The 23,326-nt window shown below is 48.8% G+C and overlaps 1 protein-coding gene across 1 annotated transcript in view; it reads left to right on the top strand.

Annotated features, from left to right (window-relative positions):
* The window catches only part of UVRAG (UV radiation resistance associated), a 205,852-nt gene that overhangs the window by 21,955 nt on the left and 160,571 nt on the right, over positions 1 to 23,326 (top strand). The window lies entirely within an intron of this gene.

A 23,326-nucleotide genomic window follows, 5' to 3' on the forward strand; every position in this document is an offset into this window, starting at 1 on the left:
TGTTAGGTATTATTAGGAAAGGAATGGAAAACAAAAATGAGGATGTTATAATGCCTTTGTATCGCTCCATGCTGCGTTCGCACTTTGAATATTGTGTGCAAGTCTGGTCACCGCATCTCAAAACAAATATGGTGGAATTAGAAAAGGTACAGTAAAGGGCGACAAAAATGATAAAGTGGATAAGACGACTTCCTTATGAGAAAAGGCTAAAGCGGCTAGGGCTCTTCTGCTTGGAGAAAAGACGGCAGAGGGGAAGATAGAGGTCTATTAAATAATGAGTGGAGTGGAATGGGTAGACATGAATTGCTTGTAGTCTCCTTCCAAAAATAATAGGACCAGGGGACATGCAATGAAGCTACAAAGTAGTAAATTTAAAACGAATAGGAGAAAATATTTCTTCACTCAACTAATTAAACTCTGGAATTCATTGCCGGAGAAGCTTAGTGGGGTTTAAAAAAGGTTTGAATAACTTCCTAAAAGAAAAGTCCATAAGCCATTATTAAGATGGACTTGGGGAAAATCCACTGCTTAGTTCTAGAATAAGCAGCATAAAATGTATTGTATTTCTTTGGAATCTTGCCAGGTACTTGTGACCTGGATTGGCCACTGTTGGAGACAGGATGCTGTGCTTGATGGACCTTCAGTCTGTCCCAGTATGGCAATACTTTATGAATCCAGAGACTTGTGGGTTGTGACCATCTACCAAGAGGTGGAGATAGAGAGCGCTGAACTGAACTGTCTTAAAGGATGGAATGCCCCTTGGTCAGTCAGTATTCTCTATCTCCAGTAGGTGGATAGACTGTCTCTCACAAACTCCTGATCTCATCTGATGGTGGTTCCTGTTTCGGGGGCCTCAGTTCAGTGGAGCTTTGGGGTGCATGGCTGAGTGATGCTGACTTTAGAGGGTACACCTGCTGATATACCAGGTGTCTCCCCCCCCCCCCCCCCCCACACACACACATTTCTCCCCTCTACAGCCTTTCCTCCATTCTTCCTATCTGAAAAAAGAAATTGGGCATAATTCTTTAAAACCCACAGCCTTGGCTGTAGGATAAGTACTAGTTTGGACCAGTATAAAGGGCTTAGTAGTGGAGAGGGTGTGAGGGTGCTTCCAGCAGCACAGCTGTCTCCTGGGGTGAGTGTATCTTTAAATTTTCTTTAACTTCAGGTCAGTCGCGGTTTTACTTTTGTTTTCTTTGTGATGGCTACCAAAGTTGTTAAACACCGCTCCCACTATGGGAAGCGGAGAGCAGCGTCAGGGCAGTGTTCGGCTGCCTGCAGGCTTTTCTCTGGCAGAGGGGGTGGTGGTCAGGGAGGCCTCGTTAGGTTCCCGCATGGGAGAGACATGGGCTCATTCTCCTCATGGGGCTGAAAGTGATTAGACTACTATTTTACAGCAGCACAGTTTGCACAGATGCAGGAGGAACTGGAGGAGCAAGTGTTTCATAAGGAAGACTTGCTTTCTTCGATACCTAAGGCTTTCCAGGTTCTTAATATTTCTTTTTATGATTCTTCTACTCCTGCATCTGCTAATACTAAAATGGCATGCACTGGAAGATTGCCTGTCTTTTCCAGTGCATGAGGCTATGCAGAAAATTATTACTGCTCAGTAGGTCACCCTGGATGCTACTGTTCGGGTGGCAAAGGCTATGTCGTATCTTTACCCCATTTCCACGTCTTCGGGTGGCAAAGGCTGGAAAAGCTACATTTGCCTAAAGTGAATTCATTGGTTACAGCAGTCACCAAAAAAAACCCCCACACTGTCTGTGGTGAGTTAAGATATTACTTGTTGGTTAAATGCTGTTCCTAGGTTTGGAGCCAGCGAACAGCATCAGGGCAGTTCACCATGTGTATTTGGACCTCTGAAAAGGCCTATTTCCATATCATCAAGCTGATCAATCCATAGACTGGTGGGTTGTGTCCATCTACCAGCAGGTGGAGATAGAGAGCAATCCTTTTGCCTCCCTATATGTGGTCATGTGCTGCCGGAAACTCCTCAGTATGTTCTCTATCTCAGCAGGTGGTGGTCACACACAGCAGCAGCTCTGGCTAGGCCTCCAAGCCTAATTTTTAGGTTTTGTTGAGTGCCTGGGGTTGAGGGCTCTTCTTGAGCAAGTGCAAACCTGGTGGCGCCAGGTCCCTCCTTTTCTCCCCCCTCCCGCTGGCTCCGTTTAAAAAAAAAAAAAAAATTTTGAATGTCCTTAAAGGCGTTTATTTCGACGTTTATTTAAACGTTTATTGCAGCTACTCACTGGGACACCAGGTCGTTACAGCTCGGAGCGGAAAGCAGGTAATTTTTACCTTTTTATAGCGGGCAGGGGGTTCCCCGATTGATCTCCACGTGGCATATGGCGTCGGAGGGCGAGGGCGCAAAGAGTCGCTCCCCGGATCGCTTAGGCGCTTCTAGAGGGGATGCGGGGGTCTTAAAGTCGGATTCGCCCTTGTTGGGTGATAGTTTCGTGACCGATGAGTGTCCCGGTCCTTCCTCCGGCGTGGCGGTTTTTCCCGCCATAAACGCCCATCCCCCGCTGCTCGCCTCCGCCATCTTGGCTGGCCACGCGGCTCGGACGGCTTCTTCGTGGGCCGCCCTTGAGGGAGACATTAATGCCCTTAATTTGGGCGACGGCACAGAAGCGGCTAAAGTTAAGCGCCGTTTTTCCCGCGCGGCTCCTTCGCGGAGTGTCGCGCCGGACGCCATTTTGGATGCGCAGCATGTCTCTCCCCCGCTCTTGCGAGCGCCGGTTGAGGGTGCGTCTAGGGCTGTAGCCCAGGCTGCGGAAGTGCACAGTCTGGGGGGTTTCTCCCCCGAGTTTGTTTTGCTGCTGCATCAGGCCTTCCTTATGCAAAACGCTGCCCCTGCTCCCTCGTTTGGTAAAGAGGTTGAGGTCCCCGGAGGTAAAGGCCCTCGAGTTGATTCCCAGGCCTTGGAGGACCTTGTCTCCTCCGATGTAGATGAGGGCAGCGTATCTGAGTTCTCCCAACGGTCCTTTGCGGATTCCTTGGAGGAGACGGATCCCCGCTCGGTTGGAGCGGATGACCCCTCTGCAGCGCGGCTTTTTAGCTCAGAGGATTTGCCCAACCTGTTAGTGCAGGCCATGGGCATTTTCAAGATTTCCTCTCCGGAGGACGTCTCTCCCTCAGCCCCTGTTGGCTCTGCCATTATGCTGGGGACGAAACGCCCGCCTAGAACCTTCCACGTGCATGATGCCATGCACACCTTAATTTCGGCTCAATGGGATGTCCCGGAAGCGAGCCTCAAGTGGCTAGGGCTATGTCCCGCCTCTATCCTTTGCCTGAAAGTGAACGTGAGGCCTATCTGTGGCCTACCGTGGATTCTTTAATCACTGCGGTGACTAAGAAAACGGCTTTGCCGGTGGAAGGTGGCACGGCCCTAAAGGACGCCCAAGACAGAAGATTGGAGGCGGCCTTAAGGTCGTCCTTTGAGGCGACTGCTTTAAGTTTGCAGGCCTCGGTTTGCGGTTCCTATGTGGTCAGGGCGTGCCTGACTATGGTGCAGCGGGCTTCCCCCTCGGATCATTCCTTGAGGGCTGATTGGCCGGCCCTGGAATCGGGCTTAGCCTATTTGGCAGACTTGCTGTATGATGTCTTGAGAGCCTCAGCTAAAGGCATGGCTCAGACAGTCTCTGCGCGGCGGTGGCTTTGGCTGAAACATTGGTCTGCTGACCACGCCTCTAAATCCCGCCTGGCTAGATTGCCTTTTAAAGGCAAGCTGCTCTTTGGGGTCGAGCTGGACAAAATCGTGACCGATCTCGGCACGTCTAAGGGCAAGAAGTTACCAGAGGTCAGGGCTTGGGCTAGTACTCGTTCCGGTACCTCCAGAGGACGGTTTCAGGAAGCCCGTCGGTACCGCCCGGGCAGGTCGGGCTCCTCTGCCCCCTCTTCCTTCAAGAGGACTTTCTCCCCCAAGCAGCATTCCTTTTGCAGAGACCGCCGTCCCGGAGGTGCTCCCTCCGGTCCTCCCCCAGGGCCTCGTACCCAATGACGGGACCTTGGTCCACGCCCCAGTGCAGATTGGAGGACGGCTGTCCTCGTTTCTGGGCGAGTGGACCACAATAACTTCAGACGCTTGGGTGCTGGAAGTCATCAGAGACGGCTACAAGCTAGAGTTCTGCCGACCCTTAAGAGACGGGTTTGTACTCTCTCCCTGCAAGTCTCCGGTCAAAGCTGTGGCAGTGCAGCAGACCTTGGACAACCTGATCCGCCTGGGTGCGGTCGTTCCGGTGCCAGAAAATCAGATTGGCAAGGGACGTTACTCCATTTACTTTGTGGTATCAAAGAAAGGAGGTTCTGTCCGGCCTATCCTCGACCTCAAAGGGGTCAATCGGGCCTTGAAAGTGCGGCACTTTCGCATGGAGACTCTCCGCTCTGTTATAGCGGCAGTGAAGGCAGGAGAGTTCTTGGCTTCCTTGGACATCAAGGAAGCGTACCTGCATATTCCCATCTGGCCTCCTCATCAACGCTTTCTGCGTTTTGCAGTCCTGGGACGACACTTCCAGTTCAGAGCCCTCCCTTTCGGGTTGGCTACTGCTCCGCGGACCTTTTCCAAAGTAATGGTGGTCATCGCGGCCTTCCTGCGAAAGGAAGGAGTACAAGTCCATCCTTATCTGGACGACTGGTTGATCCGAGCCCCCTCTTATGCAGAGTGCGGCAAAGCTGTGAACCGGGTGGTTGCTCTTTTGAGCTCCCTGGGGTGGATCATCAACTGGGAGAAGAGCCAGCTGCGCCCGACTCAGTCCCTGGAGTATCTGGGAGTTCGATTCGACACCCAAGTGGGCAGAGTGTTCCTGCCAGACAATCGGATTGTCAAACGTCAGGCTCAGGTGGACCAGTTCCGAGTAGCCTCTCCTCTTCGGGCTTGGGACTATGTGCAGCTGTTGGGCTCTATGACGGCCACGATGGAAGTAGTGCCCTGGGCCAGGGCTCATATGAGACCACTACAACACTCTCTGTTGCAGCGCTGGACTCCGATGTCGGAGGATTATGCTGTGCGCCTTCCCTTGGATCCAGCAGTGCGCAAGGCGCTGAGCTGGTGGCTGCAGACAGACAAGTTGTCTGCAGGAATGCCTCTGGTGACCCCAGAGTGGATTGTCGTCACGACGGACGCCTCTTTGACGGGCTGGGGAGCCCACTGCTTGGGAAGGACAGCGCAGGGGCTCTGGTCTCCTGCAGAGGCAAAGTGGTCTATCAACCTCCTGGAACTCAGAGCCATTCGGTTGGCGCTTTTGGAGTTCATCCCGGTACTGGCGTTGAAGCCAGTACGGGTCCTGTCGGACAATGCCACTGCTGTGGCCTATGTCAACCGCCAGGGAGGTACCAAGAGCGCCCCTCTAGCCAAGGAGGCCATGAATCTATGCCAGTGGGCGGAAGCGAACCTGGAACAGCTGTCAGCGGCCCACATTGCCGGAGTCATGAATGTCAAGGCGGACTTTCTCAGTCGCCATACCTTGGAGCCCGGAGAGTGGCAGCTATCTGCTCAGGCGTTCTTGGACATCACGAAGCGCTGGGGCCAGCCGAGCCTAGATCTGATGGCGTCATCGGCCAATTGCCAAGTGCCGCGCTTTTTCAGCAGAGGACGGGACCCTCGATCCCTGGGAGTAGATGCTCTTCTCCAACAGTGGCCGACACAAGAGCTTCTCTATGTGTTCCCGCCCTGGCCCATGTTGTGCCAGGTCCGGACTGGCCCAGACGTCCCTGGTATGCGGACTTGATCAGGCTCTCAGTCGACGATCCTCTGCGACTGCCTGTGGAGCAGGGCCTGTTACATCAGGGTCCCGTGGTGATGGAGGATCCCTCCCCCTTTGGTCTTACGGCCTGGCTATTGAGCGGCAGCGTCTGAGAAAGAAGGGCTTCTCAGACAAGGTCATCGCCACTATGCTGAGAGCGAGGAAGCGCTCTACTTCTACTGCTTACGCCAGGGTTTGGCGTACCTTTGCAGCGTGGTGTGAAGCAGGCTCACTTTCTCCCTTCACTGCTCCAATTTCTTCAGTGTTGGCGTTCCTGCAAGAAGGTCTGGAGAAAGGCCTGTCGCTCAGTTCCCTTAAAGTCCAGGTAGCGGCTCTGACTTGCTTCAGGGGCCGCCTGAAGGGTGTTTCCCTGGCTTCACAGCCAGATGTGGTGCGCTTTCTTAAGGGAGTTAATCACCTGCGCCCTCCTCTGCACTCTGTGGTGCCTGCATGGAATCTCAATCTGGTGCTAAGAGCATTGCAGAAGCCGCCTTTTGAACCCTTGTCGAGGGCATCTCTGAAAGACCTGACGTTGAAAGCAGTCTTTTTGGTGGCTATCACTTCAGCCAGAAGAGTTTCCGAGCTCTAGGCGCTCTCATGTCGAGAGCCTTTTCTGCAGTTCACTGAGGCAGGAGTGGCTATTCGCACAGTGCCTTCCTTCCTGCCCAAGATTGTTTCTCGCTTCCATGTGAATCAGCAGCTCTGTCTCCCTTCCTTTCGTAGGGAGGACTACCCAGAGGAATACTCTGCTCTCAGATGTCTGGATGTGAGACGAGTCATCATCAGATACTTGGAAGTGACCAATGATTTCCGGAAATCGGATCATCTGTTTGTCCTGTTTGCAGGTCCTCGTAGGGGTCTGCAGGCTGCTAAGCCTACAGTGGCAAGATGGGTCAAGGAAGCCATTGCAGCGGCTTATGTGGCCGCGGGGAAGGTGCCGCCTATCCAGCTGAAGGCTCACTCCACAAGAGCTCAGGCGGCCTCGATGGCAGAGGCCGGTTCCGTCTCCTTGGAAGAGATATGCAAGGCAGCAACTTGGGCTTCGGCCCATACATTCTCCAAGCATTACCGCTTGACTGTGGCTGCTCGGGCGGAGGCCCGGTTTGGAGCTTCAGTGTTGCGGTCAGGGATTTCTATGTCCCGCCCTGGGTGAGTACTGCTTCGGTACATCCCACCAGTCTATGGATTGATCAGCTTGATGATATGGAAGGTAAAATTATGTATCATACCTGATAATTTTCTTTCCATTAATCATAGCTGATCAATCCATAGTCCCTCCCAGATATCTGTACTGTTTATATTCTGGTTGCATTTCAGATTCAAGTTTAGTCTTCAGTTCCTGTTCAGGAAGACTTCGTGTTCAAGTTATTTTTTCACTTGGATTCTTCAAGAGTTGAGACGAGTTTGTGTTACAGTGAGCTGCTGCATTCCTCTCCCCTCCGTTTTACGGGGCTGGATTGAGATTTAAATTCTGCCGGCACTCCCTCCCGCTTCGTGCGGCTGTAGGGCAGCTTTGTACCCCTCCCGCTTCGGCGGTGTTAGGGTCAGTCAGCTCCTCCCGCGGTTGCGGTTGCAGGATAAGCCAGATCCCCCCGCATCGGCGGGTGTGGTGTCCCTCCCCCGCTCCGCGGGGATGAGCTGGACGGATTCCCCTCCCCCACTTGTGTGGGGATGAGCTGGGTTAATTCCCCTCCCCCGTTTCGGCGGTGGTGAGCTGGGCAGAGTGTCCCTTTGTGGCTGTAATTCTCTAAGTGCTGAGTCCTGCGGATGGAGCTTTGATATCGACATACTGAGGAGTTTCCGGCAGCACATGACCACATATAGGGAGGCAAAAGGATTGCTCTCTATCTCCACCTGCTGGTAGATGGACACAACCCACCAGTCTATGGATTGATCAGCTATGATTAATGGAAAGAAAATTATCAGGTATGATACATAATTTTACCTTGGTGTTCTCATATTCTTATGTACCTTTCATTTAGAAAGCTTTGAGTCCCGTCAGTTTTTTGACAGAGGACAGTTACTTTATAAAGCACCCGGAAAGTTTCACTCACTTCATTTGTGGAACTTTTTTGTAACCAGAACTCTATATTAGCAGTATAGGTATTCCTTTTTTCAGCATCTTTAGAAAGGCATTTAGTGTAGAGTCAAGCTTAGTGCTATTGGCTCCATGATTGTGTGAGTTTTTTTCTGAGCCTAGTGCAGTTTCTATGTCTTTCCTGGTCTCCATGGTAACCATGGAAGAGTGGGAAACTCAATGTTGCCAATCTTGGATTTTCTGCAGGTACAGTGTTAACAATGCTTTGAGAAGCAGAATAGTTTACTCTGAAAGGTTGCTGGCTTTCAGCTTGAAGGTCATAGGTTCAAGACTGGTTTGTGTATAATATTATCAATAGAAATCAAACAAAATAAAACATGGTAAAGAAAATAAGATGATACCTTTTTTCCATATCATCAAGCTGATCAATCCATAGACTGGTGGGTTGTGTCCATCTACCAGCAGGTGGAGATAGAGAGCAAACTTTTGCCTCCCTATATGTGGTCATGTGCTGCCGGAAACTCCTCAGTATGTTCTCTATCTCAGCAGGTGGTGGTCACACACAGCAGCAGCTCTGGCTAGGCCTCCAAGCCTAATCCTTAGGTTTTGTTGAGGCCTGGGGTTGAGGGCTCTTTTGAGCAAGTGCAAACCTGGTGGTGCCAGGTCCCTCCTTTTCTCCCCCCTCCCGCTGGCTCCGTTTAAAAAAAAAAAAAAAAAAAATTTTAAACGTCTTTAAAGGCGTTTAATTCGACGTTTCTTTAAACGTTCATTGCAGCTACTCACTGGGACACCAGTTCGTTACAGCTCGGAGCGGCAAGCAGGTAATTTTACCTTTTTATAGCGGGCAGGGGGTTCCCCGATTCTTCTCCTCGTGGCAATGGCGTCGGAGGGCGAGGGCGCAAAGGGTCGCTCCCCGGATCGCTGAGAGCGCTTCTAGAGGGGATGCGGGGGTTTTACAACCTGATTCGCCCTTGATGGGTGATAGTTTAGTGACCGATGAATGTCCCGGTCGTTCCTCCGGCGTGGCGGTTTTTTCCCGCCATAAACGCCCATCCCCCACTCCTCGCCTCCGCCATCTTGGCCGGCCACGCGGCTCGGACGGCTTCTTCGTGGGCCGCCCTTGAGGTTGGAGACATTAATGCCATGAACGCCCTTAATTTGGGCGACGGCACAAAAGCGGCTAAAGTTAAGCGCCGTTCTTCCCGCGCGGCTCCTTCACGGAGTTTCGCGCCGGACGCCATTTTGGATGCGCAGCATGTCTCTCCCCCGCTAGTGCGAGCGCCGGTTGAGAGTGCGTCTAGGGCTGTTGCCCAGGCTGCGGAAGTGCACAGTCTGGGGGGTTTCTCCCCCGAGTTTGTTTTGCTGCTGCATCAGGCTTTCCTCATGCAAAACGCTGCCCCTGCTCCCTCTTCTGATAAAGAGGTTGAGGTTCCCAGAGGTAAACGCCCTCGGGTTGATTTCCAGGCCTTGGAGGACTTTTGTCTCCTCCGATGTAGATGAGGGCAGCGTGTCTGAGGTCTCCCAACGATCCTTTGCGGATTCCTTGGAGGAGATAGATCCCCGCTCGGATGGAGCGGATGACCCCTCTGCAGCGCGGCTTTTTAGCCCAGAGGATTTGCCCAACCTGTTGGTACAGGCCATGGACACTTTGAAGATTTCCTCTCCGGAGGACGTCTCTCCCTCAGCCCCTGTTGGCTCTGCCATTATGCTGGGGACGAAGCGCCCGCCTAGAACCTTCCACGTGCATGATGCCATGCACACCTTAATTGCGGCTCAATGGGATGTCCCGGAAACGAGCCTTAAAGTGGCTAGGGCTATGTCCCGCCTCTATCCTTTGGCTGTGAGTGAACGTGAGGCCTATCTGTGGCCTACCGTGGATTCTTTAATCACTGCGGTGACTAAGAAAACGGCGTTGCCGGTGGAAGGTGGCACGGCCCTAAAGGACGCCCAAGACAGAAGATTGGAGGCGGCCTTAAGGTCGTCCTTTGAGGCAGCTGCTTTAAGTTTGCAGGCCTCAGTTTGCGGCTCCTATGTGGCCAGGGCGTGCCGGACTATGGTGCAGCGGGCTTCCCCCTCGGATCATTCCTTGAGGGCTGATTGGCCGGCCCTGGAATCGGGCTTAGCCTATTTGGCAGACTTGCTGTATGATGTCTGGAGAGCCTCAGCTAAAGGCATGGCTCAGACAGTCTCTGCGCGGCGGTGGCTTTGGCGGTAACATTGGTCTGCTGACCACGCCTCTAAATCCCGCCTGGCTAGATTGCCTTTTAAAGGCAAGCTGCTCTTTGGGGTCGAGCTGGACAAAATCGTGACCGATCTCGGCACGTCTAAGGGCAAGAAATTACCAGAGGTCAGGGCTCGGGTTAGTACTCGTCCCGGTACCTCCAGAGGACGGTTGCAGGAAGCCCGTCGGTACCGCCTGGGCAAGTCGGGTTCCTCTGCCCCCTCTTCCTTCAAGAGGAATTTCTCCCCCAAGCAGCATTCCTTTCGCAGAGACCGCCGTCCCGGAGGTGCTCCCTCCGGTCCTCCCCCAGGGTCTCGTACCCAATGACGGGGCCTTGGTCCACGCCCCAGTGCAGATTGGAGGATGGCTGTCCTCGTTTCTGGGCGAGTGGACCACTATAACTTCAGACGCGTGGGTGCTGGAAGTCATCAGAGACGGCTACAAGCTAGAGTTCTGCCAACCCTTAAGAGACGGGTTTGTACTCTCTCCCTGCAAGTCTCCGGTCAAGCTGTGGTAGTGCAGCAGACCTTGGACAACCTGATCCGCCTGGGTGCGGTCGTTCCGGTGCCAAAAAATCAGATTGGCAAGGGACGTTACTCCATTTACTTTGTGGTTCCAAAGAAAGGAGGTTCTGTCCGGCCTATCCTCGACCTCAAAGGGGTCAATCGGGCCTGGAAAGTGAGGCACTTTCGCATGGAGACTCTCCGCTCTGTTATAGCGGCAGTGAAAGCAGGAGAGTTCTTGGCTTCCTTGGACATCAAGGAAGCGTACCTGCATATTCCCATCTGGCCTCCTCTCCAACGCTTTCTGCGTTTTACAGTCCTGAGACGACACTTCCAGTTCAGAGCCCTCCCTTTCGGGTTGGCTACTGCTCCGCGGACCTTTTCCAAAGTAATGGGGGTCATAGCGGCCTTCCTGCTAAAGGAAGGAGCACAAGTCCATCCTTATCTGGACGACTGGTTGATCCGAGCCCCCTCTTATGCAGAGTGCGGCAAAGCTATGGACCGGGTAGTTGCTCTTTTGAGCTCCCTGGGATGGATCATCAACTGGAAGAAGAGCCAGCTGCGCCCGACTCAGTCCCTGGAGTATCTGGGAGTTCGATTCGACACCCAAGTGGGCAGAGTGTTCCTGCCAGACAATCGGATTGTCAAGCTTCAGGCTCAGGTGGACTAGTTCCTAGTAGCCTCTCCTATTCGGGCCTGGGACTACGTGCAGCTGTTGGGCTCTATGACGGCCACGATGGAAGTAGTGCCCTGGGCCAGGGCTCATATGAGACCACTACAGCTATCTCTGCTGCTGCGCTGGACTCCGATGTCGGAGGATTATGCTGTGCGCCTTCCCGTGGACCCAGCAGTGCGCAAGGCGCTGAGCTGGTGGACGCAGACAGACAAGTTGTCTGCAGGATTGCCTCTGGTGACCCCGGAGTGGATTGTCGTCACGACAGACGCCTCTTTGATGGGCTGGGGAGCCCACTGCTTGGGAAGGACAGCGCAGGGGCTCTAGTCTCCTGCAGAGGCAAGTGGTCTATCAACCTCCTGGAACTCAGAGCCATTCGGTTGGTGTTATTGGAGTTCATCCCGGTACTGGTGTTGAAGCCTGTACGGGTCCTGTCGGACAATGCCACGGCTGTGGCCTATATCAACCGCCAGGGAGGTACCAAGAGCGCCCCTCTAGCCAAGGAGGCTATGAGTCTTTGCCAGTGGGCGGAAGCGAACCTGGAGCAGCTTTCAGCGGCCCACATTGACGGAGTCATGAATGTCAAGGCGGACTTTCTCAGTCGCCATACCTTGGAGCCCGGAGAGTGGCAACTATCTGCTCAGGCGTTCTTGGACATCACGAAGCGCTGGGGCCAGCCGAGCCTAGATCTGATGGCGTCATCGGCCAATTGCCAAGTGCCGCGCTTTTTCAGCAGAGGACGGGACCCTCGATCCCTGGGAGTAGATGCTCTTCTCCAACAGTGACCGACACAAGAGCTCCTCTATGTGTTCCCGCCCTGGCCCATGTTGGGCAGGGTGCTAGGCCGGGTGGCAAAGCATCCCGGCAGGGTAATCCTGGTGGGTCCGGATTGGCCCAGACGTCCCTGGTATGCGGACTTGTTCAGGCTCTCAGTCGACGATCCTCTGCGGCTGTCAGTGGAGCAGGGCCTGTTACATCAGGGTCCCGTGGTGATGGAGGATCCCTCTCCCTTTGGTCTTACGGCCTGGCTATTGAGCGGCAGCGTCTGAGGAAGAAGGGCTTCTCAGACAAGGTCATCGCCACTATGCTGAGAGCGAGGAAGCGCTCTACTTCTACTGCTTACGCCAGGGTTTGGCGTATCTTTGCAGCGTGGTGTGAAGCAGGCTCACTTTCTCCTTTCACTGCTCCAATTTCTTCAGTGTTGGCGTTCCTGCAAGAAGGTCTGGACAAAGGCCTGTCGCTCAGTTCCCTTAAAGTCCAAGTAGCGGCTCTGGCTTGCTTCAGGGGCCGCCTGAAGGGTGCTTCCCTGGCTTCGCAGCCAGATGTGGTGCGCTTTCTCAAGGGAGTTAATCACCTGCGCCCTCCTCTGCACTCAGTGGTGCCTGCGTGGAATCTCAACCTGGTGCTAAGAGCATTGCAGAAGCCGCCGTTTGAACCCTTGTCAAGGGCATCTCTGAAAGACCTGACGTTGAAAGCAGTCTTTTTGGTGGCTATCACTTCAGCCAGAAGAGTTTCCGAGCTCCAGGCGCTCTCATGTCGAGAGCCTTTTCTGCAGTTCACTGAGGCAGGAGTGACTATTCGCACAGTGCCTTCCTTTCTGCCCAAGATTGTTTCTCGCTTCCATGTGAATCAGCAGCTCTGTCTCCCTTCCTTTCGTAGGGAGGACTACCCAGAGGAGTACTCTGCTCTTAAATATCTGGATGTGAGACGAGTCATCTTCAGATACTTGGAAGTGACCAATGATTTCCGGAAATCGGATCATCTGTTTGTCCTGTATGCAGGTCCTCGTAGGGGTCTGCAGGCTGCTAAGCCTACAGTGGCAAGATGGGTCAAGGAAGCCATTGCAGCGGCTTCTGTGGCCGCGGGGAAGGTGCCGCCTATCCAGCTGAAGGCTCACTCCACAAGAGCTCAGGCGGCCTCGATGGCGGAGGCCGGTTCCGTCTCCTTGGAAGAGATATGCAAGGCGGCAACTTGGGCTTCGGCCCATACATTCTCCAAGCATTACCGCTTGACTGTGGCTGCTCGGGCGGAGGCCCGGTTTGGAGCTTCAGTGTTGCGGTCAGGGATTTCTATGTCCCGCCCTGGGTGAGTACTGCTTCGGTACATCCCACCAGTCTATGGATTGATCAGCTTGATGATATGGAAGGTAAAATTATGTATAATCATACCTGATAATTTTCTTTCCATTAATCATAGCTGATCAATCCATAGCCCCTCCCAGATATCTGTACTGTTTTTATTCTGGTTGCATTTCAGGTTCAAGTTCAGTCTTCAGTTCCTTCAGAAAGACTTCGTGTTCAAGTTTTTTCACTTGGATTCTTCAAGAGTTAAGACGAGTTTGTGTTACAGTGAGCTGCTGCATTTCTCTCCCCTCCGTTTTACAGGGCTGGATTGAGACTTAAAATTCTGCCGGCACTCCCTCCCGCTTCGTGCGGCTGTAGGGCAGTTTTGTACCCCTCCCGCTTCGGCGGTGTTCGGGTCAGTCAGCTCCTCCCGCGGTTGCGGTTGCAGGATAAGCCAGATCCCCCCGCATCGGCGGGTGTGGTGTCCCTCCCCCGCTCCGCGGGGATGAGCTGGACGGATTCCCCTCCCCCACTTGTGTGGGGATGAGCTGGGTTAATTCCCCTCCCCCGTTTCGGCGGTGGTGAGCTGGGCAGAGTGTCCCTTCGTGGGTGTAATTCTCTAAGTGCTGAGTCCTGCGGATGGAGCTTTGATATCGACATACTGAGGAGTTTCCGGCAGCACATGACCACATATAGGGAGGCAAAAGTTTGCTCTCTATCTCCACCTGCTGGTAGATGGACACAACCCACCAGTCTATGGATTGATCAGCTATGATTAATGGAAAGAAAATTATCAGGTATGATTATACATAATTTTACCTTATTGAACATAACTTAATACATTTCTTGATTAGCTTTCGAAGGTTACCCTTCTTCCTCAGATCGGAAATAAGCAAATGTGGTAGCAGATAGTATATATAAGAGAAACATCAAAGCATTACTTTGACAGTCTGACAGAGTGGGAGGGTGGGTGTATGCATGGGGACATCAAAGCATTTCATTGATATTCTAACAGGATGGGTGTTGGTAGGTGAGAGGAGGGTAATAAACAGAGAAATAAACAGAGAAATACAGCTTTATGGTTTATAATGGGTTAGAAAACCCAGATCCTTGTTAAGTCCTCTCTACTTAAGATGTATAATATTAGAAGCTCTGTGTCAGAAGGCCATTCGGATGTGGTGTGGGGCTGTCCAGCATGGTATGCTCCTTCACGTCTTCTGGCGGCAAAGACAACCTGGCCGACAGACTGAGCAGAGTCATGCATCCACATGAGTGGTCTCTCAACATGGGCGTTGTCTCCTCCTTTTTTCATATGCTTTAGTATTGGACTGATGGTCCCGCGCTCTCACGGCAGGCGGGAAGGCACTTGTGCATGCACAGTGGAGTGAGTCTCTCACTCCCACAAAGCTCTTCAACTTGATATAAGCTCCAAACTGGGCAACACAGGTCTCATTACTCACTTGTGAGAATTTAAGGCCTGCTCTCCTCAGGAGAATACCTGCTTCAGTTAAACATGTTTGCTTTAGATACAGAGAAAATGAAGCAGTCCGAAACTGAAAATAGACCCTCAGCACAGGAATTAGCTGTTTTTTTAAAATCTAAAATTGTCAAGATACGTTCAGTGTTATCTCCTTTTTCTCCAGATAAGATTATGAATTACTCTGTTTATTTTATGTCAAAAGTGTTGAGCACTCCAGATGTGACAAGAGTAGGGTCTGCTTTTAATTTAGTTGATTTGGAAGAGACCAAAAGGTTATTACTGAAATATTCCTCCTCCTATTGTACTTTGATATATGCCCTACTTATGTTTTAAAGTTGCCACCAGTAGTCTTTTTAAAGTGGCTGATGACCCGGCTTAATATTTGTTTAGATCAGGGGCATTATCCTAGTTATCTGGGTCCTATTGTTCTTCGGCCAATCTTGAAGAACTTGCTTGGACTAAGTTAGTAACTACAGACCAGTAGTGTCCATTCTTTTGTTTTTTAAAAATATTGGAGGCATCTGTTACATAGCAACTTCTGGAATATTTACATCAGCATCAGTGCTTTTTTTGTAGAAAAAAAGGTGCTGGTACTCATTGTGGGCGGGGTCACCACAGATGGCTCCACCTCTTATAGCCACACCCACATTAGCCACACCTCTTATACCAGCCATGGCGCATATAAACAGACATCATTGAAAATATTATACTAGTATAGGAGAAAAAAATAGTGATTTTTATTTATTATAAATAATTTCTGTAAGCTGTTACAGGTCCAGTATCCCAGTGGGATACTGGACCTGTAACAGCAGATGTAAATTCTCAAATTGGACATATTCCAGACACTAAAATGAAAATAAAATATTTTTTTCTACCTTTGTTGTCTGGTGACTGTTTTTCTGATCATGCTGGCCCAGTATCCGATTCTGCTGCTATCTGTCCTCTTAACTCCGTTTCCAGGGCTTCCTTTCCATTTATTTCTTTACTTTCCGCCTTTCTTCTTCATTTCTTGCCCTACATCCGTAAGTAAAAGCTGGGTCCTCCGCAGACTTGACTGTCCAGTGGATCCAGCTTCTGCCTATTTTCTTCATCCATGTGCAGTTTTTCTCCTCCTTTTCCCTCATCTCATCTCCTTCCTCACTCTTCCCTCCCCTCCATCCATGTCCAGCATTTCTTCTCTCTCCCTGACCTCTCCTCCATCCACCCATGTCCAGCAACCCTCCTCTCCCCCTGCCCCCCTCCAGCCACCCATGTCTAGTGACTCTCCTCTCTCCTCTGCCCTGCCCAGCATGTCCTCTCTCTCCCCTGCCCTCCCCCTCCATGCCAGCAATTCTCTCTCCCCTTCCCAGTATGTCCCCTCTCTCCCCTGCCTCCCCTTCCTCTGATGATGAATTTCCTGTTTCCGTGTGGGCGGGACACAGAGAGGGAAGGGAAAGGCTGAAGGTGAGCCCGCTGTCACGCTGTGCTGTTTTCAGTGCCTTCGCTGCGATTTAAAATAAAAGGTTTAAACGCTGGGCGGCAAGGAACGGAGAGGAGAGCTGTCGGGAAGCTGAGGGGGGGGGGGGGAGGAGTGACCGAGAGCTGCTTGCAGCCGGGTTGCGCCCCCCAACCCCCAAACTACACCCATGAATAGAGACAATGATCAGGTATTCTATATCACATTAATTGTTGGTTTAAGCACGACTTGATAATGGTGTGACTGTTGAGCAGACTGAATAGACCATTCAGGTCTTAATCTGCCATCATTTACTATGTTACTGTGTTACTGTTTCTGGGTCTCTAAATAGTAAGCTTAATCCTTTGAATTAATCCTACAAAGCAAACACACTACACTACTCAGATATATAACACATTTTTAAAGCCTGAAAGGATAAGCTAAATCACGGTGTACCCCAATAATAGGCAAGGAAGTACACAACTACACGTGCAGAGGGAATCTGAACAGATTCTTAGATCTCGCATTAAAGTAACTACCTCCTTCTTGTAACTTACAGAACGGGTAAAGGAAAAATTAGGGTTGGGATTTTGGTAGGTCTTTTTCTCTCTCTATCCACAGGTACAAAAAGATCCTACAGTTGAAGTATGGCTAAGAAACATCATGCCTCCAAAGCTGCTGCTGCTTTGATTACAGCTTCTGCCTCTGTCCAGACTGAATACTTGATCCAAGGCGAGAGGCTGGTTTCATGTGCTAAATGTATGCACATTTAATCCTTCATTAAAGAGGTACAAGAACTAAGAGAGGAAGTGACAAGACTAAGAAGCATCTCTGACAACCAGAAATCCATCCTGGAAGTGCATCTTGAGGCATTGAGGATATCCAGCAAAAGGGTAGAGAATTGGCATATGTTAAGCATAATATTAAACTGACAGAATTGCAGGACAAATGAAGTAAGGAGGAAGCACTGTGGGTTAATCTGAAAAGAGGGAAGGGAAAACACATTTACATTGGTGTGATATACAGCCCTGCTTCACAGTCAGATGAAATGGACAGAGATTTAACTGAAGACATTCACAAGATAGCTATGATCTGTGCCCTGAGAACGGCAAGGACAAATCAATCTCGGGTATACATATAAAGTATCACATATCATGTAAATTGAGTTTATCTTGTTGGGCAGACTGGATGGACCATACAGGTCTTTATCTGCCGTCATTTACTATGTTACTATGAAAGACAAAGTACTACTAATAGGTAATTTTAATATGTTAGATGTTGATTGGGGCATTCGTTTTGCAGGGTTGTCTAGAAGCAAGGGGATCTTGGCTTTGCTACAGGAAGAACTGTTCCAGCAGTTGGTAATGGAACCCACACAGGAAGGAGCTATTTTGGACCTCATGCTTACAAACGGGGAGAGTATTTCTGATGTTATGGTGGGTGATCATTTGGCATCTAGTGTCCACTGAATGGTGTGGTTCAGTATAAAGATGCAGGAGGAGAGGGCTTATTCAAGATCAAAGGTTCTAGACTTCAAAAGAACTAACTTTGTCAAGATAGGAGAATACCTCAAGGGGGGGTTAGTTGAATGTGAAAGCTGAAGGAGGTAGAATAGCAGTAGGCAAAACTGAAAGGAGCTATTTTAAATGCGGAAAACCTTTATGTTAGAAAAGTATATAAAAGTAAGAGGAAAAGAAGGCCGCTTTGGTTCTCAAAAGGTAAGGGAATATGGTTAGCCTTCATAAATTAGAAGAGATCGCAGAAAGAAGAAGACAGGCAAAAATACCTGGAAAAGCTAAGTGAAGCTGGAAAAGTCAGGAAAGAAAAGATGCAAATGGAAGAAAAGATAGCTAATAGGTTAAAATTGGGGGACAAGACATTTTTTAGATATGTAAGTGATAGGAGGAAGTGCCAAAATGGCATTGTGAGGCTTAAGGATGAAGGGGAGAAACATGTAGAAGCTGAGGATAAAGTTGAACTGCTTAACAATTATTTCTGTTCTTTGTTCATGGATGAAAGGCCGGGGGGTAAGACTTGAGAAAACAAATACTAATGGGTAGATCAGGATCAGTTCTCAGAAGACTGTGTTCATGAGGAGCTAGCTAAACTAAAATAGACAAAGCAGTGAGGCCTGATGGGATACATCCAAGGATACTCAAGGAACTCTGAGAAGTTCTGGCGGCTCCATTGACATTCAATGCTTCTTTAGTCTGGAGTGGTCCCAGAGAAGGGCAGATGTCTCTCTGCACAAGAGCAGAAGTAAGGAGGAGAGATTTGAAATCACAAAGGTCTCTATTCTATCCTTATCCTTTTTGATCTATCTGCTGCTTTTGACATTGTTGATCACCACTATACCTTGATACGCTGTCCTCACTTGGATTTCGGGGTTCTGTTCTTTCTTGGTTTTCTTCTTATCTCTCTCATCACACTTTTAGTGCATTCTGTGGTGGATCTTCCCCCACTTCTATCCCACTATCAATTGGTGCACCTCAGGGTTCCATCATGGGATCTCTTCTTTTCTCCATTTATACTTATTGCCTTGGTGCTCTGATCTCCTCCCATAGTTTTCAGTATCATCTTTATGTTGATGACTCCCAGATCTACCTCTCCACACCAGAAATTTTAGCAGGAATCGAGGCCTAAGTCTCAGCCTGCCTGTTTGACATTGCTGCTTGAAGGTCTCACCACCATCTGATATTAAACATGACCAAGACTGAGCTTCTTATATTTCCCCCAAACCCACCTCTTCTCTTCCCCCATTCTCTATATCTGTGGATAACATTGGGGCTCATTTTCAAAGCACTTAGCTCTATGGAACTTTGGAAGGCTAAGTGCTTTGAAAATATGCCTAATTGTCATCCTTCCTGTCTCATCAGCTTGGGATCATCTTTGACTCCTATCTCTCTTTCTCTGCATATATCTACCAGACTGTTAAAATCTGTTGTTTCTTTCTCTGTAATATCACCAAAATTCGTCCCTTCCTTTCTGAGAACACTACCAAAACCATTATCCACACTCTTTTATCACCTCACGCTTAGACTACTAAAGCTTGCTTTTCATAGGACTCCCGCTAAGCCGTCTCTCTCCCCTTCAATCTGTTCAAAATTCTGCTGCATGACTTATATTCCACCAGTGTTGCTACGCTCATATTTGCCCTCTTCTCAAGTCACTTCATTGGCTCCCTATCTGTGTCCACATACAGTTCAGACTCCTCTTTTTGACTTAAAATTGCATTCACTCTGCAACTGCTCAGTACTCTTCCCTACACTCCTCCCCAGGAACTCCATTCATTGGGTAAATCTCTCTTATCTGAACCCTTCTCCTTCAGTGCCAACTCCAGACTCTGTTGCTTATATCTTGCTGTACCATATGCCTGGAATAGACTTTGCTGAGCTCCGTCTCTGGCTGTATTCATTCTAAGCTAAAAGCCTATCTTTTTGAGGCTGCTTTTAACTTCTAACTCCTATTCTCTTGTTCAGTGCCCATGTCTGTTTTATCATTCCCACTTTAGTAATTCCCTTATCCCTTATTTGTTCTGTTTGTCTTGATTAGAATGTAAGCTCTGTCGAGCAGGGACTGCCTCTTACATGTTTAGTGTACAATGCTGCGTATGTCTAGTAACACTATGGAAATAAGTAGTAGTAGTACAGGTCTGTTAGCCTGACTAATGGAAACACTTCTAAAGCAGAGTATTCTGAGGTTTCTAGAATTGAATGGACTTCAGGACCTGAGGCAGCATGGTTTCACTAGACTCAGGCCTTTGACTGGGTGGCCAAACAGTTGGATATGGGAGGGGCACTAGATTGGTGTACTTGGATTTTAGCACAGCCTTTGACATGGTTCCATATAGGAGACTGGTAAATAAAGTACCCTAAAGTGACTGAGTTAAAAACTGGCTAAGTGGAAGGAGACAGAGGGTAGTGGTAAATGGAGTTTCCTTCGACGGAAAGGATGTTATCAGTGGTGTACTGCAGAGATCCGTCCTTGGGCAGGCTCTTTTTAACATCTTTGTGAGTGATATTGCAGAAGGACTGTGGTAAAATTTGTCTCTCTGCGGTTGATACCAAACTCTGTAATAGGGTAGACACCCCAGAGGTTGTAGATCATGAGGAGGGATCACCGGTGACACAATTACCCAGGCGATCAAGAGGTACTCCAACAGCCACTGTCAACTGGATACCTGTCCCAGTTACCTAATAAAATATGCCCCCCATCGCTTCATAACAGACCTCACATCCCATTTAAACGTCATGCTTCAACAAGGTACCTTCGCTAAGAAAAAGGGCAACATCCTACTCACCCCAATACCAAAAGACACCAAGAAAAAAACGAATGACATCACCAACTATCGCCCAGTAGCATCCATCCCACTGGTAGTCAAACTAATGGAAGGCTTGGTAACTAAACTACCTAACGACTACATAGACAAATTCACAATATTACACGAATCACAATCAGGATTCCGCCCCTCACACAGCACCAAAACAGTTCTACTCACCCTCTTAACTAAATTCAAGCAAGAAATAGCAATAGGTAAAAGCATACTTCTACTACAATTTGACATGTCCAGTGCATTCGACATGGTCAATCATAATATACTACTAAGACTCCTAGAGTACTTTGGAATCAGTGGAAACATACTCAAATGGATCAAAGGCTTCCTATCCACTAGAACATGTCATGTGAAAGCCAGCACAAACATATCATCACCTTGGCAACCAGAATGCAGAGTACCAGGATCACCATTATCACCGATCCTTTTCAACCTCATGATGACCCCATTAGCCAAGTCCTTAGCCAGTCAAGGCCTCAAACCATTCATATATGCTGACGATGTCACAATATATATCCCATATAAACACGACCTGGCAGAAATCACCAATGAAATCAAGCTCGGTTTGAACATCATGGACTCATGGGCAAATGCATTCCAACTTAAACTCAACACAGAAAAAACACACTGTCTCATAATCTCATCCCAATACAACATATATAAACCCACAAACATAAACACCCCAGGCTACACCCTTCCTATCGCTGACAGTTTGAAAATCCTCGGAGTAACAGTCGACCGGAATCTCATACTCTAGAATCAAGCAAAATCAACCATAAAGAAAATGTTCCATTTAATGTGGAAACTTAAACTTGTGAAACCATTCTTCCCGAGGGATATATTCCGCAACTTGATACAATCAATGGTACTAAACCAAGCAGACTACTGCAACGGAATCTACGCGGGCTGTAAAGAACAAATTATAAAGAAACTCCAGACTGCTCAAAACACAGCAGCCAGGCTTATATTTGGCAAATCGCGTTTTGAAAGCACCAAACCCCTCCGAGAAAAACTACACTGGCTCCCAATCAAAGAACGCATTGCTTTCAAAATCTGCTCCCTGGTCCATAAAATTATCTACGGGGAAGCCCCTTGATACATGATAGACCTCATAGACCTGCCAACCAGAAACACAACAAGATCAGCTCGAACATACTTGAATCTCCACAACCCAAACACCAAAGGACTCAAATACAAATCAACATATGCATCCAGCTTCTCCTATTTAAGCGCACAACTATGGAACACACTGCCAAAAATAGTAAAAACAACGTACGACCGCCTAAAGTTCTGGAAACAACTAAAAACGAACCTGTTCCAAAAGGCTTACCCCACCGACCCAACATAAGAACAAGAGTACCTGCTACACAACAACACCAAGAATGAAACGAACTCACCCCAACTCTACCTCTTCCTACCTTATGTTCCCCCAATGTATCTACCATATATGATCCCCATTCTACCACAACCATACCTTGTCCTTATGTACACTTTGTATTTGCTACGGCACCATCTAAGCCACATTGAACCTGCAAATAGGTGGGAAAATGTGGGATACAAATGTAACAAATAAATAAAAATAAAGCTTGAAGAATGGTCCAGAAATTGACAACTAAGATTTAATGCTAAAAAATACAGGGTCATGCACTTGTGCTGCAAAACTCCAAGGGAACAGTGTAGTGTAGGGGGTGAAGTACTTCTATGTATGAAAGAAGAGCAGGACTTGGGGGTGATCATATTTGATGATTTTAAGGTGGCCAAGCAAGTGTAAAAGGCGACAGTCAAAGCCAGAAGGATGCTGTGGTGTATTGGGAGAGGAATGGCCAACAGGAGAAAAAAAGGTGATGGTGCCCTTGTATAAGTCTTTGGTGAGACCCCATTTAGAATACTGTGTGCAATTCTGGAGGCCACATATTCAAAAAGATATAAACAGGATAAAGTTGGTACAGAGAGTGGCTACAAAATTGGCCAGTGGTCTCTGTTATCAAGTGTATGGGGACAGACCCTTAATATGTATACTGTGGAAGATAAGCAGAAGAGAGGAGATATAATTGATTTGTTTAAATATTTCTGTGTCATTAATGTACAGGAGATGAGCCATTTTCAAATGAAGGAAAGCTCCGGAATGAGAGGGCATAGGATGAAGTTCAGAAGAGGTTATAGGCTCAGGAGTAATCCAAGGAAATTCATTTTGCACAAAGGGTGGTGGATGCATGCAATAGCCTTCTGGTGGAAATGGTGACTGTCTGAATTTTAAGAAAATGTGGGACAGGCACGGGAGATCTGTTAAGGAGAAGAGGAGATAGTGGATGCTGAGGGTGGGCAGACTAGATGGGCCATTTGGCCCTTATCTGTTGTCATGTTCCTATGTTTCCTCCTGCCTTCCCTTGCTGCACTGCAGGTTGGCGTTTACTAATCCACATTTAATTAAGTACAGTATAGACTAGTGAAGGTGCCCTGCTCCCCTCCCAGCACCCACAGAGCTGGCATTTGTTTCACACGTCTGGTAACATTTTTTGCTTAGACGTGATTTCATTTTTTTGTAGTTGGATTATATATTGTGATTAAACTTACTCTACAAGTATGTCCATATTTTTTGCTTGTGTTTAAATAATTTCTTCTTGCTCCTCTGTTTTCAGCCTCCCTTTATTTATTTATTTAATTATCTAATTATTTGATTATTTATTTTCTTTTTAATCTATTTAATTACTGCCTTTATCATGAGATTCACCCAAGGTGGTGTAGGCTACAGTTTTATAAATTTTCATTTGCAGCTGCCTTTTGTTTTTTCTTACCTACTTACATATCCCCCTTTCAACTCGATTAAGTAATTGCA

Source organism: Microcaecilia unicolor, chromosome 4 (assembly GCF_901765095.1).
Source record: "Microcaecilia unicolor chromosome 4, aMicUni1.1, whole genome shotgun sequence".
NCBI classification, from domain to species: domain Eukaryota; kingdom Metazoa; phylum Chordata; class Amphibia; order Gymnophiona; family Siphonopidae; genus Microcaecilia; species Microcaecilia unicolor.